This window comes from Apium graveolens, chromosome 3 (assembly GCF_009905375.1).
Source record: "Apium graveolens cultivar Ventura chromosome 3, ASM990537v1, whole genome shotgun sequence".
Lineage (NCBI taxonomy): Eukaryota > Viridiplantae > Streptophyta > Magnoliopsida > Apiales > Apiaceae > Apium > Apium graveolens.
The window spans coordinates 255,400,951-255,421,928 of record NC_133649.1 but is presented as its reverse complement, the minus strand read 5'-3'; the positions used below and the strand labels follow the sequence as shown (position 1 = coordinate 255,421,928).

Below are 20,978 nucleotides of genomic sequence, written 5' to 3'. Positions count from 1 at the left end.
AATCTGATTTATATCTTATACTACTTGCGAATACGTATACTTGCGTGAACATTAACACGTGTTTTCACCCTAACAAGTTTTTGGCGCCGCTGCCGGAGACTCAGTGTTAATTTTTAGTTTATGTGCTTGTCATTAGTGGTCGTTAAAGTTCACTGACTCGGACTCTTTTACTCTCACGGTTTATTTGTTTGTGTTTCAGGTACTCATTAAAATAAGAGATCCAGCAGAACAAACGAAAGCCTTGATGGATTTTTCTCAACCCAAGATCAATGACATTTAATCTAGCATTGTCAGGCCAGCTATCACAGCTAATACCTTTGAGATCAAGCATGGCATAATTCAATGGGTGCAGAATTCAATCCAGGTTGGGGGTTCTTTAACGGAAGATCCCAATATGCATATTAGGGATTTCATTGAGATCTGCGACACCTTTAAGTTTAACGGTGTTTGTGAAGATGCTGTAAAGCTGAGACTGTTTCCAATCTCTCTGAGGGAAAAGGCTAAGAGCTGGTTACACTCTCTACCAGCTGGTTCAATTACTACTTGGGAGGATCCTTGCTCATAAATTTCTTACTAAATTCTTCCCTATGGCGAAGACAGCTGCAATGAGGAATGCTCTTACTCAATTTGTGCTGCAAATGGGAGAATCTTTGTGTGAAGCTTGGGAGCACTACAAGGAGATGCTTAGGAAGTGTCCTCATCATGGAATGCCTGATTGGATGATCATCAATTGCTTCTATAACAGTTTGGGAGCAAAGTCCAGACCCATGCTCGATGCAGCATCAGGCGGAGCATTATGGGTAAAGAGCTATGAGGAAGCTTATGATCTAATTGAACTGATGGCTGCTAATGAATATCAGTATCCATCCCAGAGATTGCCACAGAGCAAGGTAGCAGGAGTTCTTGAGGTGGATACAGCTATGGCTATCACTGCTCAACTAAAGGAGTTGTCTATGAAGATCGATTCTCTGGCTAACTATGGTGTTAAGCAGATAACCAGTGTTTGTGAGCTATGTGCAGGTTCATATGCGACGGAGCAATGCGCTATATCTAGTGACTCAGCTCAGTTTGTGAGCAACTTTCAGAGATTCGCAACAACCAGTTCCAGACACTTATCATCCTGACAACTGGAATCATCGTAACTTCAGATGGAGCAACAATCAGAATGTGATGCAACAGCCGTTCCAACAGTTTAGAAATAAGCTATTCAACCCTCCTGGTTTTCAACAACAAATTACACCAAAACAACAAACTCATGGTGCATGTCTATCCTCGAATGAAAAATCTAAATTGGAGGAGTTGCGGCTTATGTGCAAAAATAAGGCTCTTATATGCCAAAGCCAGGCTATTTCTATCAAGACTCTGGAGAACCAAATAGGGCAAATTGCTAATGCCTTATTGAATCGACCACCAGGAATGCTTCCTAGTGATACAGAAACAAATCCAGGAAGGAGGGAAGTTGAAGAATAGGTGAACGCCATCACCTTAAGGTCTGGAAAGGTCGCAAGCCCCCTAATTCAACAAGACGAAGAGCGTGAAAAATCTCAAGTTTTAGAAAATGCAGTTGTGGTTAAAGAAGAAGTGCAGAAGGAAGCAGAGGTGGAACCAAGGAAGACTACTGTGGAACACACTCCTCCTGAAGGGTAATACAGGGGAGAAACAGATCTATCCTCCACCTCCTTTTCCTAAGAGGCTACAGAAGAAAAAGCTGGATAAGCAGTTTGAGAAGTTTTTGGAGGTGTTCAAGAAACTTCATATCAACATACCTTTCAGCTGAAGCTCTTGAACAGATGCCTAGCTATGCGAGGTTTATGAAAGGTATTCTCTCTCAGAAAGTGAAGCTCGATGACTTAGAGACCGTTGCTCTAACGGAGGAATGCAGTGATGTGCTGCAACAAAAGTTGCCTCTGAAGCTTAAAGATCCTGAAAGCTTCACTATTCCTTGAACCATCGGAAATTTGTCGTTTGACAAGTGTTTATGTGATTTAGGAGCTAGCATCAATCTGATGCCCTTATCTATCTTCAAGAATCTTGGTCTACCTGATCCGAAACCAACATACATGTCATTGCATCTAGCTGACCGTTCCATCGCTTATCCACAAGGTATAGTGGACGATGTCTTGGTCAAGGTGGATAAACTCATCTTTCCTGCTAACTTTGTAATTCTTGATTTCATGGGAGATAAGAAGATTCACATTATCTTGGGAAGACCATTCTTGGCTACAGGCCGAACTATGATCGATGTGCAAAAAGGAGAGCTTTCGAGGAAGGTTTACGATCAAAAGGTCACTTTTAATGTGTTCAAGGAAATAATGCTACCCACAGCTAAAGAGGAGTGATTTAAAGTAGAGTGGGTCGACTCTGTAGTAAATTCAGAGCTTGAGCAATTGCCAAAGTCAGAGACCTTTGTTAGTCCCTTAACAATGTAACAAGAATTACAGAAGGGGGGTTGAATGGAATTCTTGAAACTTTTTCTTGAATAAAAATGTTCTAACTCAAATATATATATATAAGTGTGAATTGATTAGCAGAATGCGGAATAGTTACTTGAAATGAATCAAAACACAAGTAATTAAAAACAAGAGTCTTTAAAAACTTTCTGGTGGATTTGAATGATTCCACCATAGATATATAGTATATATCGAGAGAACTCTGTGTGCAAAAAAGCTCACAGCTGCTTACAAAATGATAACAACTAAGAATGAGAGAAATGCTAAGAATGCAGCTTACAAATGTTTCTCTCTTTCTATCTGAGTTTCTTAGTTCCTTAGTTACTATTCTATTTGTTGCTTCTTGGTTTATATATCACCAAGATTACAAAGCAATAAGACAAGATAATAAAACAAAAAATATCAAGTCTAATACAATGCTACTTCATTACTATATTCCAGTATCTTTGAATATCTTCATAATAGCATGGAAATGGCAATGCTTCTTTATTCTCGAAAACCCAATTGAACAGGCTACCACATTCCATTTGCATACACTCGACGCATATGACTGTCTTGTCACTGTCAACAGATATTTGAATTCTTTATCCGTCAGGTTTATGATCATCCGTCGAGTTAATGATCATCCGTCGGGTTGTTGATCATCCGTCGAATTCATTGTTGTTTACCCGTCGGGTAGCAATCAGGCACTTGACTTCATTTTATTTATGCAGAATTACAAGACATCATCTATGTACAATTAATCAACCTATTCTTCATATCTAGTTACAGTCAACATGACTTAGGTACTACTATAGATTCTAAACAATGTGTATGCAGAAATGTGCTACAGACTTGTTGTTACATAAGCTACTCACTCAATGGTTAATAAGTCATCATCCGTCGGGACCAAAATGAGTTATCCGTCGGGACTATAATCCTTATACGTCGAGTGCTACATTTTCACTAAGTAAAATCTACCAAGGTGTTTTGTTCATGAAATCATCAAGTACACAACATATACACAACAACCTCCCCCAATTTATGTCTACTGGAATTATAGCCATAAATTCCAAGAGATTTAGCTTTTCTTGCATTTCCAAGAGAGTCTCATTGCTAGAGATGCTCTTTTGGTCTTCTAATCTGAAAAATCTTCTCACTTCTTTGTCATCCATGAACTCCATCAACCAGTAGGGCCTTAGATGCACTCTTCTCCCTGTGTAAGGGATGATTAGAGTCTTTGGGAGTGCATCTTTAGCTCTAATACTCCTTAGTTCTTCAATATTCTTCAGTACCAATCTTCTTGCAGTAACATTGAACCCAAAGTTCTTCTTGAAAGATGAATAAACCTTAATCAGTACAGCTTGGCTTTCTTGAAGGATCCTGTGAAGTGGCCACTGAATCTCCTTTCCTCCCTTGTACTTGAACACTAACCTTTCAGGTAGGTTTCTGTATGCATCAATTCCTCTCACTTCATCTAGTTCATCTAGATAGAGATTTAGATCATAAAACTCCTTGATGTCACACAAGTACATATAATCTCCTTTGTTGACTTTAGATTGAGCTTTGACTAGAGATTTGGATTTGAGAGGTGACAACTTCACTTTCTTGACTGCTCTTGACTTTGTTCTTTTGGCTTGTTGAGGATTGGTAAATTGAAGTCAGGAATTGGTATGTTCTCCCATTCTATTGGCTCATCCTTAGGCACAGTAGGTTCACCATGAATGTTCCCGTAAGGATCCATTACCTTGATATCTTCAAATACCAAAGAGGGTTTTGATGCTTGAGTTGTAGTTGGAGTGGATTCCTTGGGACACTGATTGTCCAATTCCTTATCAATAATGTCTAGTTTCCTTTTGGTTCTTTTAGCCAATTCCTTGATTCTTGGAGACTTCTTCTGTTGTTCAACTTGCTTCTTTGGATCTTGAGATTCAATGATTTCAGATGGCTGAGCAGGAATTTGTTGTGATGAATTTACAAAATGTAACTTGGCCAAGATAGCAATTTGCTCTTTCTTTTTTTAGCCTTTTTAGCATCTAGAGCATCTTGCTTCTTTTCCTGCTTCAATCTAGCCTTTTATTCTCTCTTTGCTTGAGCAAATTGAGGATGTCCAGCCACCACACAAATTTCTTTCCCATTCTTGAAAATTTTAGCAATTCTCTTTTTGGAAGCTGAATCAGCTGGATCTATGTAGAAGGCAATTGACCTTGACAAAAGCTTCTTTTCATCAGGCTTAGGTGTCTCATACATAGTGTCCAAAGGGTTCTTCAATGATAATTTTGAATAATTCACCCTTGGTTTCAGAATCATTTCAGCCTTTGGAGATTTGATGCAGGATGACTGTCCCCTTTCCAGATAGTTCATGCTCATCTCATTCACAGAAATTTGCTTAACTTGAGAGTGATGGATGGCTGACTTTACTGGCTCCTTGACTAGTCCAAACTTCTTTTGTATATCCTCATCAGTCTTCTCCTAGTTGATTGGCTTCAACTGCTTCATATCAGCTGCTCTAATATTGGCTGCTGCTGCATTTACCAGATCTATACTATCTGTAACTGGTGCCTTTGAGATAGTAATTGAGGGCACAATTACTTTACTAATTTGAATTTAAAGCTTCTCCCCCTCACTTGGTCATTTCTCCCCCTTTTTGTTATCATCAAGTTGAGTAGAGGAGGGGGTTTGAGCAGCCACCAGTTTTTGAAGTAAATTTGTCTATTGGGCTTGATGAAGATGAATGGCTGTTAAAGATGCTTCCATGGATGACATCATTGTATCCAAGGCATCTATTTTGGTTGCAAGATCAGAATTTTTCCTTAATTGCCTCTTGATATCAAGCATTGTAGCTCCTGAAAGCTTAGAATCCATCTTGTCTGAAATGGCCTTCTTCATCTCCTCAATATCACCCTTGATGGTGTTTACATCCCTAGCATGTTGAAAGCCTTAAATTTGTTGAAGTTGCAGAGAGGCTAGATTTGCCTGAAGGAGCTTCTTGGTGCTGGCATTGTAGTGGTTTGAAGAGCAGTATTTGTCTGATTGATTAGTTGGATCAGGGTTGTCTTGAAGTAGTACTCATCACAGTGCTTTGAAAATGCCCATGATGGCATACCTGATCTTGAACTGGAACCTACTTCTCCCCCTATGTAACGTCTGGGAAATATTATGTAATTATTTTTCTCAATAAATAATTATTATGTGATTTTTATGTGAATTTTGGTGAATTATTTGATGATGGATAATAATATTTGGATGTTTATTTCAGATAAAAGTGAGATATTTTAATTTCCAATTATCCATAATTAAATCTAGATAATTTTGGTATTTTTCTGGTAATTTTTGGATTATCATATGATTTTATAAGGATTTATAGAATTAATAATGATTATTTTACCTAATTATAAAATTACTTTTTAGAATCAGAAATCGTTCCACTTCAACCATTTTTGCGTTTTTACAACCCGAAACTCTTCCGAAAACTCCTTCCTAACCTAAACTGATAATTCTGAACACTTTCCGTGTTTTGACTTTTTCGATCTAGGGTACGGTTTGACCTGTACGAGTCCCGGTGTGAAATTTTCGATACGCAAATCATTTTATATATCGATAAGAATCCATATTCTCAAAAGACGAGACATTATTATCTTATTTTCATATTAATTATTTTATAGGAAGCTCTGTTTTGATAATTATCCAAATTTGGTATTAGAATCGTATCGTCTTTTCAGTTACTTAGCGGCTAAGTAACCTATTTTCGGATCTGATGTGTAAATGTAATTAACAAATTATTAAATAAATAAGATATGTGATGGTTCTGTCAGCCTTGTGTTGCTATATTGTTAATTGTGTTTGATTGGTTGGACGCGAAGATTACTTTTATAATTAATTATCGAGCTGTATGCATTTAATTCATTTTAAAGTGATTTTATTGAATATTTATTCCTAAAAATGCTAAAATTGTTTCTAAAATTATTTTTATTGTTTTATAATTTTATTTATTATTTTTAGAGGTTTATAAAATTTAGAAATCAATATTTTATTAATTATTTAATTTTAAATGACTTTCTGACTTCATTAAATTGTAAAATCAATATCTAATTCCAGAATGTTTCAAAAATCATGAAAATTTTAGTTTATCAAGTTTGTAATATTCCGAGATTTTTTAAAATTATTTTGATAATTTTTGGGATAAATTTTACTTGTGCGTTGTTTCGTTTATTCAATAAAAACGGGTATAAATTGTGTTTCAAAAATTATTTTAAAATTTTAAAAATCTTATTTTTATTAACTTTTAATTATTTGTGATATTTTGAAAATATTTTATTAATATTCGAGTTTTAATTACTCGGGAATTGCTTATTAAAAACCAAATTGCGGGTCAGATAAAATGTTGTTGCGAGGTTTATGTGGCAAATAATAAAATTAAAAGGGGCAGATTCTAATCGGGTATAAACGGGTTCTTCCTCTCAATTTACAATCTTTCCTCCTCTCCTGTCTCTCTCTTTCTCGCGCGTCTCTCGAACTCTATCAATCCATCTCTCTCTAATCTCTTTTTCTTATCTCTCTACTCCCTCTCTTCTCTCCCGTTCCTATCTCTCCCTCTGTCTTTCCCCTGCCTTCTCTTCTCCGCTGGCCTCCTGTGGTTTCGCGGTTGTTCTGGTATCTGGGTAATTGCGGGATTCGTCCTTGGTAGTTCCTACATATATATGTATGCATATGTTGGGGTATGTGTATATATGTACATGTGTGGTTGTTAGTCGATGTTGTGCTGTTTGGATTAATTACCTGTGCCGCCGGTTGTCTTTCCGGGTGTATGCTCGTCGGTGTTGTGGGCGCGTGAAGCGCGTGTCCTGTGCTGTGTTTGTTCGAATTCTTATTTTAATTTACAGATGCTTATTTTAATTTACTGATTAAACTTAATTTTTACAGAAAATATATATTTGATTAAAATTCGTGAAATAAAATTCGTATGAGAAATGATTGAATTAATCGGTGGAATTTATTTGGAAACCCGAATTTTCAGGCACCAATAAATTTTGCCGCTGTTGACGATGACTTTTAACGAGTCAACAGTGGACCGTGATGAATTAATTCTGAGTGCTAAATTATAAATAAATAAAATTAGTTTTAACATTAGTTTCAAAACGAAAAGAAAAATAAAATATAAATAACAATAATTAATAATTGAATCTGTCTCGGTGATTGGGATTGCAAATTGGGATTGGTTGTTGTGGTTGTGATTATTGTTAATTGCATTTGACGTCGATTTGATTTTGACGGGTAGGCCGATAAACAAAGGAGACGCTGCCCGATTTTTCGGGAAATTAATTCTGAAATTACTGGAACGTAACCTATAATTATCGGACACGTCGAATAATCATATATAGTTATATAATATGAACTTAAGTGCGATTGAGACATAATGATTTACAAATAATCGATTGCCCTATTTTTCAAAACGACGAATATATGTATTTTCCGAAAATAAATACCGAACCGAGTTTCGAAGATGCAAGCCATAATTGCTATGTGTATTTCAATAATACATATAAATATGAGTTAGGTTGTGAAACCGTATGGGTAGAAGTGATAGGGATGTGATGTTGAGCGAGATGATTATCTAAATTAGGGTATTTTAATCCAGTAGGTCCTAGACGGAAAACCCGAGTATCGACATCGAGTTAGGAATTATCTAGTGATTAGACATTGAGATCAACGAAGTTCAATCGAATGACATGAATGATAGGATTGTACCCAGAATAGAATAGTGGTTTGACGATAAGGCCAAACGTTCAAGGCAATTCGAAATCCAACCGATAATAGTGGTTAAAGCTTCTCGAGACAAGTATTCTTGATTTTTTTTAATACTGCAAGTATTCCTGATTTTATGCAATTATTTCTTCGATCATATTCTAAGTTCAGAATAGTTAAATGTTTTACATTTCGCTGCAATTACTCTGATTATGCATGATTCTTTTATTCTTGTTCCTGTAATTCGATTGCTCTCTTGAGCAAATACCCATTCTTTCGGGTTATTTGCGAACCCTGAATTGGGATGTTTTGAATTCAAAATGATTTGACATCAAAACACTCTACAGGCTGGATAGTGATATTTTGGGGATTGAGTTTTACTTAATCCTGAGGACCGGGTGATGACTGGTTCCTCGAGATGGGCCGTAGTGCCTGGGGACCCGACTGGATCTATATATTGAGATATAGATCTGCATTATATTCTGACTGATCAGCAGAATATAGATGCGAACTAGTGTCTAGTCTAATTTGTTGTTGATCGCCATTAACGGCATTCTCTCTCGAATGATTTTATGATTCCCAAAACCGGACAAAACCCTGATTCAGGAGATGAATCGGGGAATCGCTTGTCATTTTTGGATTTTAGTTAAAGGCTGGTGACAGCCAACGTTTATTCACTCAACTCACTCAAATGAATAGAATGGTTTAAAATTGTTTTAAGATTTTGTCCGGAAGTTTTCATTCGATATTAATGTTTGAAACTCAAAATATATACTTGCTGGGCATTTTTGGCTCACTCTTGCTTTGTAAATTCTTATTTCTGCCAGAAATAGATAAGGATAAAAGTGAATAGCTTTGATAGACATCAGAAGTTAGAGAAATTTCCGATGCGAGAGGTTGAAGGTGTTACAAGAATGTGATAAGAGCATTAGTTCAAAAGTATTTACACTTGTATTTTAGTTGTAGAAAGTTGTAGAAGATTAGATTCTTGTTTTCATACCATAACCTGTAAACGATCCGGATTCAAGGGGTTATTTATTTATTTCTTTATTTTATGTAATGATTGTCTAGTGACACCAAATTTTGACCCCGGATTTGGGCTGTTACAAGTTGGCATCAGAGTTGCAGGTTATTGGTCACTGAAATAAGAATATGTGAGAGTAAGATAGGAATGATAGGTCATACAGGATAGGAAAGACCCTAGGCATATTCAGGATAAATTGAGTTGAGTGCGAATTAGGGTTAGTAGATCCGAGATGGAGTTGCTAAGATAGGATTGCTGAGAAAGTGTAAGGCGAATGTCGCAACGCTATAGGTATATTGAATTCTTAGATCCTACAGTAATGAGGGATCGACAGATCGACGGAGATGGGGTATGTTACCCTACTTTTCATGTGGTTTTGAAAAATATGAGATCGATTCTTGTGAGAATTTGTGTAAGAGAAGCTACGATTTAACTTAAATTAGGTAGTAGGATGAGCTTCACGCTGGAGGCAACTAGTTGATGGAAGCTGATGAAGAACCAAGGTTGCACATTTCGAAGGCATCATCGTTGCATGAAGATTTTTATCACATACCGGACGCTGAGCGAGGAATGATATCTACTTTCTAGATATAGGTAAGATTAGCAAGAAGATGCGACCCTATCTACAGACAAAACATTGAATCGCGTGCGTGGTTGTAAGCATAACGTCAAGGACGACGACAAGAATATGAAAGACAATGGCAGACGTCAGCATTGGGTCCGAGTTAGGAATAAAATGGCATTTAACGGTGAATGGAGTTTCGTTGGCTAATAGGTGCATGTATAATCCAAGGAAAAGTAGAAGAAGTACCAAAGTGGAGAGACCTTATATGGGCATTCTTTTAATTAGACATTTCATTGGTAAACCATAAAAATATCAAGTAATGTATATAGTAATGATGACCAAATATTTGATTTCCAAAACTTTAAATGAGATTTCGAAAAAGATTTTCTTAATCAACTTTCAGAAGATTTTTGCATGAAATGAGTTTTACAAATTGGTTGTCAAATTACTGTTTATGTTCTTGTTATTATAAACAGAAAATGATCTAAAAAGAAGAATGGAATTAGACTCAGTGTTGTTATTCAAAGGGCCAAGTAGACCCACCCGCAGGGAGAAGGTTTAAAGTTTTATGTGAAAAATGAAAGTAAACGTTGTTTAATAAAATCAATAATTGAATCAACATATTATTTACCCAATTTATAAAATTATTAAAATTTAACGAAATTCTTGATTCGAATGGACGAAGGATGATTGAAGGAAATGGCAGAATCTTCTAGATGGTGGAAGAGGAATCATATTTTATTGACGGAATTGAGGCGTTGCGTAGTTGATGGATATTTTACACGACATAGATGAAATCTGAAGTCGTGATTTTAAATTTCGGAATGACGCGATTAAGATCAAATTATTGAAGCATTTTATGTGAAGGTATTTCCAGGCATCATTGCGAAGCAATGAGGTAACCTAAATTGTGAACCTGTATCTAAATGATCCTGAAGGCAGATGTAGGCGAAGCATGGAAGGTGATCGACACTAACATCCTTTCTTCTAATACGATAGTATACATTTTTCTTGATTCTTAAATGCGACTGGAAACTATGATTGTAAATTTTATAAGGACGCGATATGATCGAATTGTTAAAGCTTTGGATATGGAGGCATTCCCAGAAGACATTCCGAAGTTATAACGTGACCTAAACGGTGAATCTCTCATCCGAATGGTCCCTGGAGGCATACGTAAATGGAGCTGTGGACGGTGACCAATGGTGATCTACAATGTTATTCTTTTTCAAATACGATAGCATATGTTCTTCTGGATTCTTGAATACGTATGAGCTTCTTCTGTTGATAAATGATATGAGGCGAAAACGGAAGAAAAATTCTTGTATTCCATCTGAATTATTTCTCTTCTCAAATTCTTGATTCCTGATTGAGACAACAGTGTTATGATATGACGCTTTGTCGAAATGATGAAGAGTCGGGTGGGATGCCACCTAATCATGTGCTGTATGCCATATAGTATGAAAGACTGGCCATCTTGAGTACGAATATGGTTGTCTCATTCTTCACTCATTTTTATTCCTTCAATTTATTAACTTACAGATTCTTCCAACTGTTTGTTGTATTGTTATTCCCTATCCTTTTTTCATTCAAAATCATATTCATAAACTCTCTTCTCGCATCGAGTCTGTTCTCTGATGATTACGAAAGAAATAGAATAGTCCCTGTGCGACAGGTAGAATTACGTGTCGAAGAAGAATATGATTGCAAGCCGATAAATGGGGGACATTTGCGAGAAAGAAGAATGGATACACCGACAACGCGGTCGTGGCAAGGACATCAAATCTGACAGTTGTTCATGTTATGAGGATCTCATCAGTACAGTAGAGTACGTTAACGCGATGCACTTCATATTAGAAGATTTCGAAGAAAAATAAAATCGTTAGTATATCGTAATGAATTAATTAGTTGCAAAATAAGGAAGTAAAGTTGTGTGCGTCAGACGAAGTAAACGAGTATCGGGACGAAGATCAAAGATCAAGGAAATTCTGAACGATGACTCAGACAAGCGGTTAATACACGGGGCATCCCTTCGTCATGAAAAGATATTAGTCGTGAAAATTCAAGATGGAAGAAATCTTAAATGAAATCAAACTTCGAACACTTCTTCAAGAAGTTGTGAAGATCTCTAACTTGCGTAAACAAGTGATGGTGAATTTAATGCTCATACCCCGGTCAGTGACGAAAGTTTGATACGGGAACATAAGTGGAGATGAAGCAATGGTGATTCGATTGTGGAGTTTTTAGAAATAACGAGATAACGATTAAGTTTCCATCAGATTACGACGATAATAATGAAAACCGTGTGTGGTTATTAAAAGATAAACATGTTAGTTAATAAAATTGAATATGTATCATCCAAGATAAATGATTGTTGTGATTGGTGGAAGGATGCGGCTTAATTCTTAAAAGTAACTGTACACAATGGGTAATGACAAGAAATAATTTAAAAGAATCGTGAAATAAAATACTTGAAAAACAACGAGATAAATTTATTAAGGACAATTCGTAATATTCTAAAAAGAATTGAGAAATGTATGGTTATATTAATCATTGTGGGTTTCAGACCCAATCCCAATTAAGAAGAGATATGCTATGCCAGTCAGATCCTGATCAAAGGTGAATTGTGGGAATTGATGATTTTGGTTGATTGATGGTGTCGGCGTGAGTCCGACTGGTAGTCAATGGTGTAGGGGAAGTGCTGCCCAAATTTTCAAAAATTACCCTATAGTTAAGGACAAAGAAGTATATTGTCGTTCTCGTCAGTACTCCAAATAATTGCAATCTCGGTTCTTGAGAAAGTTGTTATGACCAAACCGACTTTATATAATTGGTCTTTGATTCCAGTTAGCTAGTCAGCATTTGGTTTAAGTGATCAGTTAAATGAGTTAATTGATCAACTTTACCAACTAATGGTTAGTTAAATGGAGATCGATTCCAATTAGATTGAGTCAAGCTCTAACATGATTTCCAGCTCCGAAATCAAAGCAATAAGAAATTTGGAAAAAGTAATGGCGTTACGTAAATTGAAGGCTTAGTTCAATTAGCGTGATGTTACTGTAATTAAGGTGCAAGGTTTGATCCAGAAGAATACGCTCTTTTCGATGAATAAGAAGAACAAGAAGTTACTGGTACACGCTAGTAAGAAGAATATTTTTAAGAACTGAAGGTTCAAGATAAAGTAAAGGGATTATATCATCTGAAATAGCGTTCCAGGAAGAACTTGGATGTATACCCTTATCGAATGATGAATTAATGAAAGATTTGAATGTACACTTCTTTTGAATGGCGATTGAATGGAAGTTGCTGTAGAATAACGGAAAGCTCGCAAATTCAAGCGTCCAATGAAAGATGGAGATTGATGAAGTCCGCATGTGAACTCAGGAAAAAGAGATGATGGATAATGAAGAGAATCCAAACATGCGATATGTGATACATCAAGCAAGGCTAAGGAAATAGCTACCGAGGAAATTCTATAACTCTGTTAGTAAGAATTTAAATAGTACAAATAAAAGCCTTCATTCTAGTGTGAACTTCAGAAATGACCTATGCAATAATAAACAGAGTAATATTACTAAGAAAAAGAAATTCGTTATGTATGAAAAAGATAATGAATAATGAGAATGAAGAACTAATCAAGACAAGAAGTGGAATCAAAAGGATGATAAAGAAAATTTTATAAAATAATCCAGAAAATATGCAAGTTGGGAATGTCGGTTGTGCCAGAACTATTAGGAGAATGAGGTGAAACAGTCGATAGTTGGAGATAGGAATTCATCCCAAAAATGTGTGTAAACAGGGATGATTAAACAAAGGTATTGATGGAGAACTACTAGAGAAGAACGTTGCAATGAATCTCCTGTCGGAGTTCTTTAAAATTAAAGTGAAGTCCCGGGGGTTCGAACGAATGATTTACCAAGGGTACCTCAGGGAATGAGGTAAGAATTTCTCGTCGGTTACTGCACGGAGTCAAGCTGGTGTCAAAAGCCCTATATCGTCTAACTTAATAGGGATGAAATAATAAGTGAAGGAAAACTTCAGAAATGTGGAATGAAAGAATAATGAAATAAAGAACAGTTTGCGCTGTGCACAAAAGCGATTATGGGAAAAAAAGAGAATGGAGGTAGGAAGTTACGCTTCGATTATCAGAAATTGTAAGTTTGAAGATCAAGTGAACACAATGTATCAGGAAGTATTGGGATGGTGTAATTATATTTATTGATAACATCCTCATTCAAGGACTATAGAAGACCAAGTTGAACGCCTGAAGATATGCTTGCGAAGAATTGGAAAATAGCAGCTGCATTCTTAGCTTCAAAGATATGAATTCTGGGTATAATTGATTATGAGCTCCAGTGTGTGGTTAACTACCAAACATGAAAGGTCCATTTTGGAATAGATGTTTCAAATAGAAATAAAAGAGTGAATACCATTAAGATTGTTGACAAATGGTTAAAAGAATTGGAAAAGTTAGAAATTGAAGAACAGGTTTTGATCCGTCTTCTGGGTTATGTTGATACTTACTTTGTTGTTGAATATGAAAGGTGGTATTAATGCAGATGATTGATGTTGACTTCAGTATGAAATATTGTGAGCATCAAAGTTCGTATTGATATCTAATTTTATAGGACAACAAAATGAGTATTAGTACCAAGAGACCGGGTTTTGAATAAAGTTATGATTCATTCCGTTCCAAATTAATATTTCCTTTCGGATAATAGCAGATTCTTGCTTGATGAATCTACTTGATAGTGATTGAAAAGAAATAGAAGTATGCTACCAAGTGGTGAGTAAATGTAATTGCCGAAATTTTTCTTTTTAGCTTTTGAATAGATGTAGAACATTTCGAAGCATCAGACGTCATGAGCTCAGGACATCGGGTGCAGACGAATAGAAAATGCAAGAGACCGATTAAAGATTCTCGAATACGATTGAAACGATCATAGGTCAATTTAACCGAACAGAAGGAGACATGATAAGTAGAGAAGAACAGTCAGTGAAAATAGAAATTTCATGAACAGGAACTATTAGAATTGGAAAGAAAAGAAGGTTAGTGTAAATTAAGTCAGTCCTTTGAAATAGTGTAAATATATAGAACGATTGTGAATGAGTTGGTCTTGTTGTCACAGGTGTAACGAGTCCATAAGGCACTTATGTGTGTATGACTATGAAGAGTAATTTAGCTCCAAATATGTGAAATAAAAGATTGAGTTAGGGGTTCCATGAGCAACTGATAAATCTGATGACGGTAGGAGACCGTTGAAACGTGATTAAAGTAGTGAACCCTGAGAAATTTTAAGTAGATACTAGAAATGTATCAGTGTCTGTTCTTTAGCATGATTCTGAGGACAGAATCCTTTTAAGGGGGAAGGATGTAACAGTCTGGGAAATATTATGTAATTATTTTTCTCAATAAATAATTATTTTGTGATTTTTATGTGAATTTTGGTGAATTATTTGATGATGGATAATAATATTTTGATGTTTATTTCTGATAAAAGTGAGATATTTTAATTTTCAATTATCCAGAATTAAATCTAGATAATATTGGTATTTTTCTGGTAATTTTTGGATTATCATATGATTTTATAAGGATTTATAGAATTAATAATGATTATTTTACCTAATTATAAAATTACTTTTTGGAATCAGAAATCGTTCCACTTCAACTTTTTTTGCATTTTTACAACCCGAAACTCTTCTGAAAACTCCTTCCTAAGCTAATCTGATAATTCTGAACACTTTCCGTGTTTTGACTTTTTCGATCTGGGGTACGGTTTGACCTGTACGAGTCCCGGTATGAAATTTTCGATACGCAAATCATTTTATATATCGATAAAAATCCATATTCTCAAAAGACGAGACATTATTATCTTATTTTCGTATAAATTATTTTATAGGAAGCTCTGTTTTGATAATTATCCAAATTTGGTATTACAATCGTATCATCTTTTCAGTTACTTAGCGGCTAAGTAACCTATTTTTGGATCTGATGTGTAAATGTAATTATCAAATTATTAAATAAATAAGATATGTGATGGTTCTGTCAGCCTTGTGTTGCTATATTGTTAATTGTGTTTGATTGGTTGGACGCGAAGATTACTTTTATAATTAATTATCGAGCTGTATGTATTTAATTCATTTTAAAGTGATTTTATTGAATATTTATTCCTAAAAATGCTAAAATTATTTCTAAAATTATTTTTATTGTTTTATAATTTTATTTATTATTTTTAGAGGTTTATAAAATTTAGAAATCAATATTTTATTAATTATTTAATTTTAAATGACTTCCTGACTTCATTAAATTATAAAATCAATATCTAATTCCAGAATATTTCAAAAATCATGAAAGATTTAGTTTATCAAGTTTGGAATATTCCGAGATTTTTTAAAATTATTTTGATAATTTTTGGGATAAATTTCACCTGTGCGTTGTTTCGTTTATTCATTAAAAATGGGTATAAATTTTGTTTTAAAAATTATTTTAAAATTTTGAAAATCCTATTTTTATTAACTTTTTATTATTTGTAATATTTTGTAAATATTTTATTAATATTCGAGGTTTAATTACTCGGGAATTGCTTATTAAAAACCATATTGCGAGTGAGATAAAATGTTGTTGCGAGGTTTATGTGGCAGATAATAAAATTAAAAGGGGCAGATTCTAATCGGGTATAACCGGGTTTTTCCTCTCAATTTACAATCTCTCCTCCTCTCCTGTCTCTCTCTTTCTCGCGTGTCTCTCGAACTCTCTCAATCCATCTCTCTCTAATCTCTTTTTCTTATCTCTCTACTCCCTCTCTTCTCTCCCGTTCCTATCTCTCCCTCTGTCTTTCCCCTGCCTTCTCTTCTCCGCTGGCCTCCCGTGGTTTTCGCGGTTGTTCTGGTATCTGGGTAATTGCCGGATTCGTCCTTGGTAGTTCCTATATATATGTATGCATATGTTTGGGTATGTGTATATATGTACATGTGTGGTTGTTAGTCGATGTTGTGCTGTTTGGATTAATTTACATGTGCCTGTCGGTCGTCTTTCCGGCTATATGCTTGTCGGTGTTGTGGGCGCGTGAAGCGCGTGTCCTGTGTTGTGTTTGTTCGAATTCTTATTTTAATTTACAGATGCTTATTTTAATTTACTGATTAAATCTTAATTTTTGCAGAAAATATATATTTAATTAAAATTCGTGAAATAAAATTCGTACGGAAATGATTGAAATTAATCGGTGGAATTTATTTGGAAACCCGAATTTTCGGGCACCAATAAATTTTGTCCGCTGTTGACGATGACTTTTAACGAGTCAACAGTGGACCGTGATGAACTAATTCTGAGTCCTAAATTATAAATAAATAAAATTAGTTGTAACATTAATTTCGAAACTGAAAAGAAAAATAAAATATGAAATACAATAATTAATAATTGACTCTGTCTCGGTGATTGGGATTGCAAATTGGGATTGGTTGTTGCGGTTGTGATTATTGTTAATTGCGTTTGATGTCGATTTGATTTTGACGGGTAGGCCGATAAACAAAGGAGACGCTACCCGATTTTCAGGGAAATTAATTCCTAAATTACGGGAACGTAACCTATAATTATCGGAGACGTCGAATAATCATATATAGTTATATTATATGAACTTAAGTGCGATTGAGACATAATGATTTACAAATAATCGATTGCCCTGTTTTTCAAAATGACGAATATATGTATTTTCCGAAAATAAATACTGAACCGAGTTTCGAAGATGCAAGCCATAATTGCTATGTGTATTTCAATAATACATATAAATATGAGTTGGGTTGTGAAACCGTATGGGTAAAAGTGATAGGGATGTGATGTTGAGCGAGATGATTATCTAAATTAGGGTATTTTAATCCTGTAGGTCCTAGACGGAAAACCCGAGTATCGACATCGAGCTAGGAATGATCTAGTGATTAGACATTGAGATCAACGAAGTTCAATCGAAGGGCATGAATGATAGGATTGTACCCAGAATAGAATAGTGGTTTGACAATAAGGCCAAACGTTCAAGGCAATTCGAAAGCCAACCGATAACAGTGGTTAAAGCTTCTCGAGACAAGTATTCTTGATTTTTTTTAATACTGCAACTATTCCTGATTTTATGCAATTATTTCTTCGATCCTATTCTAAGTTCAGAATAGTTAAATGTTTTATATTTCGCTGCAATTACTCTGATTATGCATGATTCTTTTATTCTTGTTCCTGTAATTCGATTGCTCTCTTGAGAAAATACCCATTCTTTCGGGTTATTTGCGAACCCTGAATTGGGATGTTTTGAATTCAAAATGCTTTGACATCAAAACACTCTACGGGCTGGATAGTGATATTTTGGGGATTCAGTTTTACTTAATCCTGAGGACCGGGTGATGACTGGTGCCTCGAGATGGGCCGTAGTGCCTGGGGACCCGACTGGATCTATATATTGAGATATAGATCTGCATTATATTCTGACTGATCAGCAGAATATAGTTGTGAACTAGTGTCTAGTCTAATTTGTTGTTGATCGCCATTAACGGCATTCTCTCTCGAATGATTTTATGATTTCCAAAACCGGACAAAACCCTGATTCAGGAGATGAATCGGGGAATCGCTTGTCATTTTTGGATTTTAGTTAAAGGCTGGTGACAGCCAACTTTTATTCACTCAACTCACTCAAGTGAATAGAATGGTTTAAAATTGTTTTAAGATTTTGTCCGGAAGTTTTCTTCGATATTAATGTTTGAAACTCAAAATATATACTTGCTGGGCATTTTTGGCTCACTCTTGCTTTGTAAATTCTTATTTCTGCCAGAAACAGATAAGGATAAAAGTGGATAGCTTTGATAGATAGCAGAAGTTAGAGAAATTTTCGATGCGAGAGGTTGAAGGTGTTACAAGAATGTGATAAGAGCATTAGTTTAAAGGTATTTACACTTGTATTTTAGTTGTTGAAAGTTGTAGGAGATTAAATTCTTGTTTTAATACCATAACCTGTAAACAATCCGGATTCAAGGGGTTATTTATTTATTTCTTTATTTTATGTAATGATTGTCTAGTGACACAAAATTTTGACCCCGAATTTGGGCTGTTACACCCTATGTCCATTGCTTCATCTTCACTATCCCCACTTTCATCACCAAAGGAATCAGCTGAGCCAACAGTCTCATAATCCACATCACCAGCTGTAGAGGGCAAAGCTGTGATGGCATCCTTAGCTCTTATCATAGACTGTGTGGTATGCACCAGATTGAGCATCCTTTCTACATTGTCATTTCCCTGTTCAGATAGAAGTTGATAAGCTGGAACAGGGTGAGTAAATGCCTCAACATCAAGGGAGGTGGAATCTATAACAGCTTTAGGTTGTTGAGATAGTCCCTCCCTGTCTGCATCCTGGACATTCATTGACTTTACTAGCAATGACATCCATCCTTCTAGCTCTAGTACCATGCATTTCTCTCGTTTTCTCTCTTTTGTTGCATCAGGGTCTCACGCTGGCTCCCCACCCTCACACCCTCACCTTCACCTTTTAAGGTGGGGCTCCTCTCACTTGCTTTTGCCAATCCTGAAGAAATGGATTGCATAATTTCACTCATTTCCTATCATTTTTCCTGGGAGTAACCTAGTCTCTCACTCAAAACACCCTTCTCTCTCAATCCTAATAATGATTATACAACCACTAATTCTTCTGCACTTGAAATAAATGAAGTTTGAAGCTGTGCAGAGATACTCGATGGATGAGTGATATCCATCGGGTGAGTGGTTTTGTTATCCGATGGATAACTGCTGTTAAGCTTATCCGTCGGGATACAATCACTAATCGACGGATGAGCAATATCCATCGAGAGAGTAGAAATGAATGAACTAGGAATGGAAACTATTTTGGACTCTATGCTGATTGAAGATATTTTGGGCACAGATGATTCAACAGTTCCTGAAAGAATGGGCAAGTGAGCCAACAAATCATCTAAAAGATGATGCTCACTTGCACTAGATTTTGGCTTCCCCAACAAAGTTAAAGAATGGGAATGAGGAATTGATGAGTTTATCATATCCACATCCAGTGAGTTTGTGGGTGAGTTTGGTGTTTGAGGTGCTTCTATTACTAGAGATTTTGGCTGTGACTCCACATTTATTGGAGTCACATCAAACTGAATTTATGAAGGTGCAGTGACTGTGTCTTTAGCACCAGTTTGCACAGTGTGTGTACCCTGTGCATCCCCAAGGGTTTTAGATTTCTTCTTTCTGGCATAAGTTTGGGGTGAGCTTGTGTCCCTAACCCTTTTGGCATGTGCTCTTGGTTGAGAGCTTTGTTCAATAACTACATCCTTTTGGGAGGATGCAACTAGAAATGAGCTTTTATCCTTTTTAAGCACTGTAGTTTGTTGGGAAACTGCAGTGTGGCTAGGCTGGGAACCACTCAACTTTCCATCCTTATTCTTAGGGTTTCTTTTATGTTCACCCCTTCCCTCACCTTTCTTACCCACCTGCACACTCCCCTCTTTGGTTTTGGTGGATTTTGCAACTGGCATCTTTTGAGAGATACCATATGGGGCTTTCTTTGATTTGGATTTTGAAATATTTGCAGGTTTGGTAGCTTGTGTAGGCAACTGTTGGGTCATTGACATAGCCACACTAGAACTCAATAAAATTATTGAGGTTGGAATAGTGGTAGGGATAGATGAACTTACCTCACTTACCTGAGGTGCTTCCATTACAGGGAAATAGAACAGTGGCACCTCCTTATGATGATTGGCCCTGTTCAAATCTGTAATGAGCCTTCTTTCTTGAACCCAACAATCTAATTTGTTGTTAGGGTTCTCAAGCACAATATTCTAAGAGATATGGTTAGCTAACATCATAAAGAATCTAGCATAATACACATTCTTACCTCTCTTATTTAACTCTCCTAGTTTGAAACCTAACTCAAACAAAACAAGGTCACTGAAATTATAGAACTTATCTGTAACTAGCATGTAGAGCATGTTAAGCATGGAGATATTGACTGAATCAAAATTACTGACTTTACCTGAAAAGACCTTTGTCACTACATCACACATAAAACTCCATTCTTTCCTAAGGCCCAGTCTCCTAATGTCACTTAACTTAGAAGTAGAAAGAGCATAGTTCATGGAATTAAGCATATTGATTATATCAGTGTCAGTGTGTGGTGAGATCACAGTGTTATCAGGATTCTTGAAACATGCTTTTATAACATCA

General features: G+C 35.8%; 1 non-coding gene across 1 annotated transcript; it reads right to left on the bottom strand.

Moving 5' to 3' along the window:
* Window positions 1–602: 602 nt before the first annotated feature.
* LOC141716471 (small nucleolar RNA R71) lies at window positions 603–709 on the bottom strand. The gene has a single exon (XR_012573180.1). It is a non-coding gene; the product is annotated as a small nucleolar RNA R71 (small nucleolar RNA).
* Window positions 710–20,978: the final 20,269 nt, after the last annotated feature.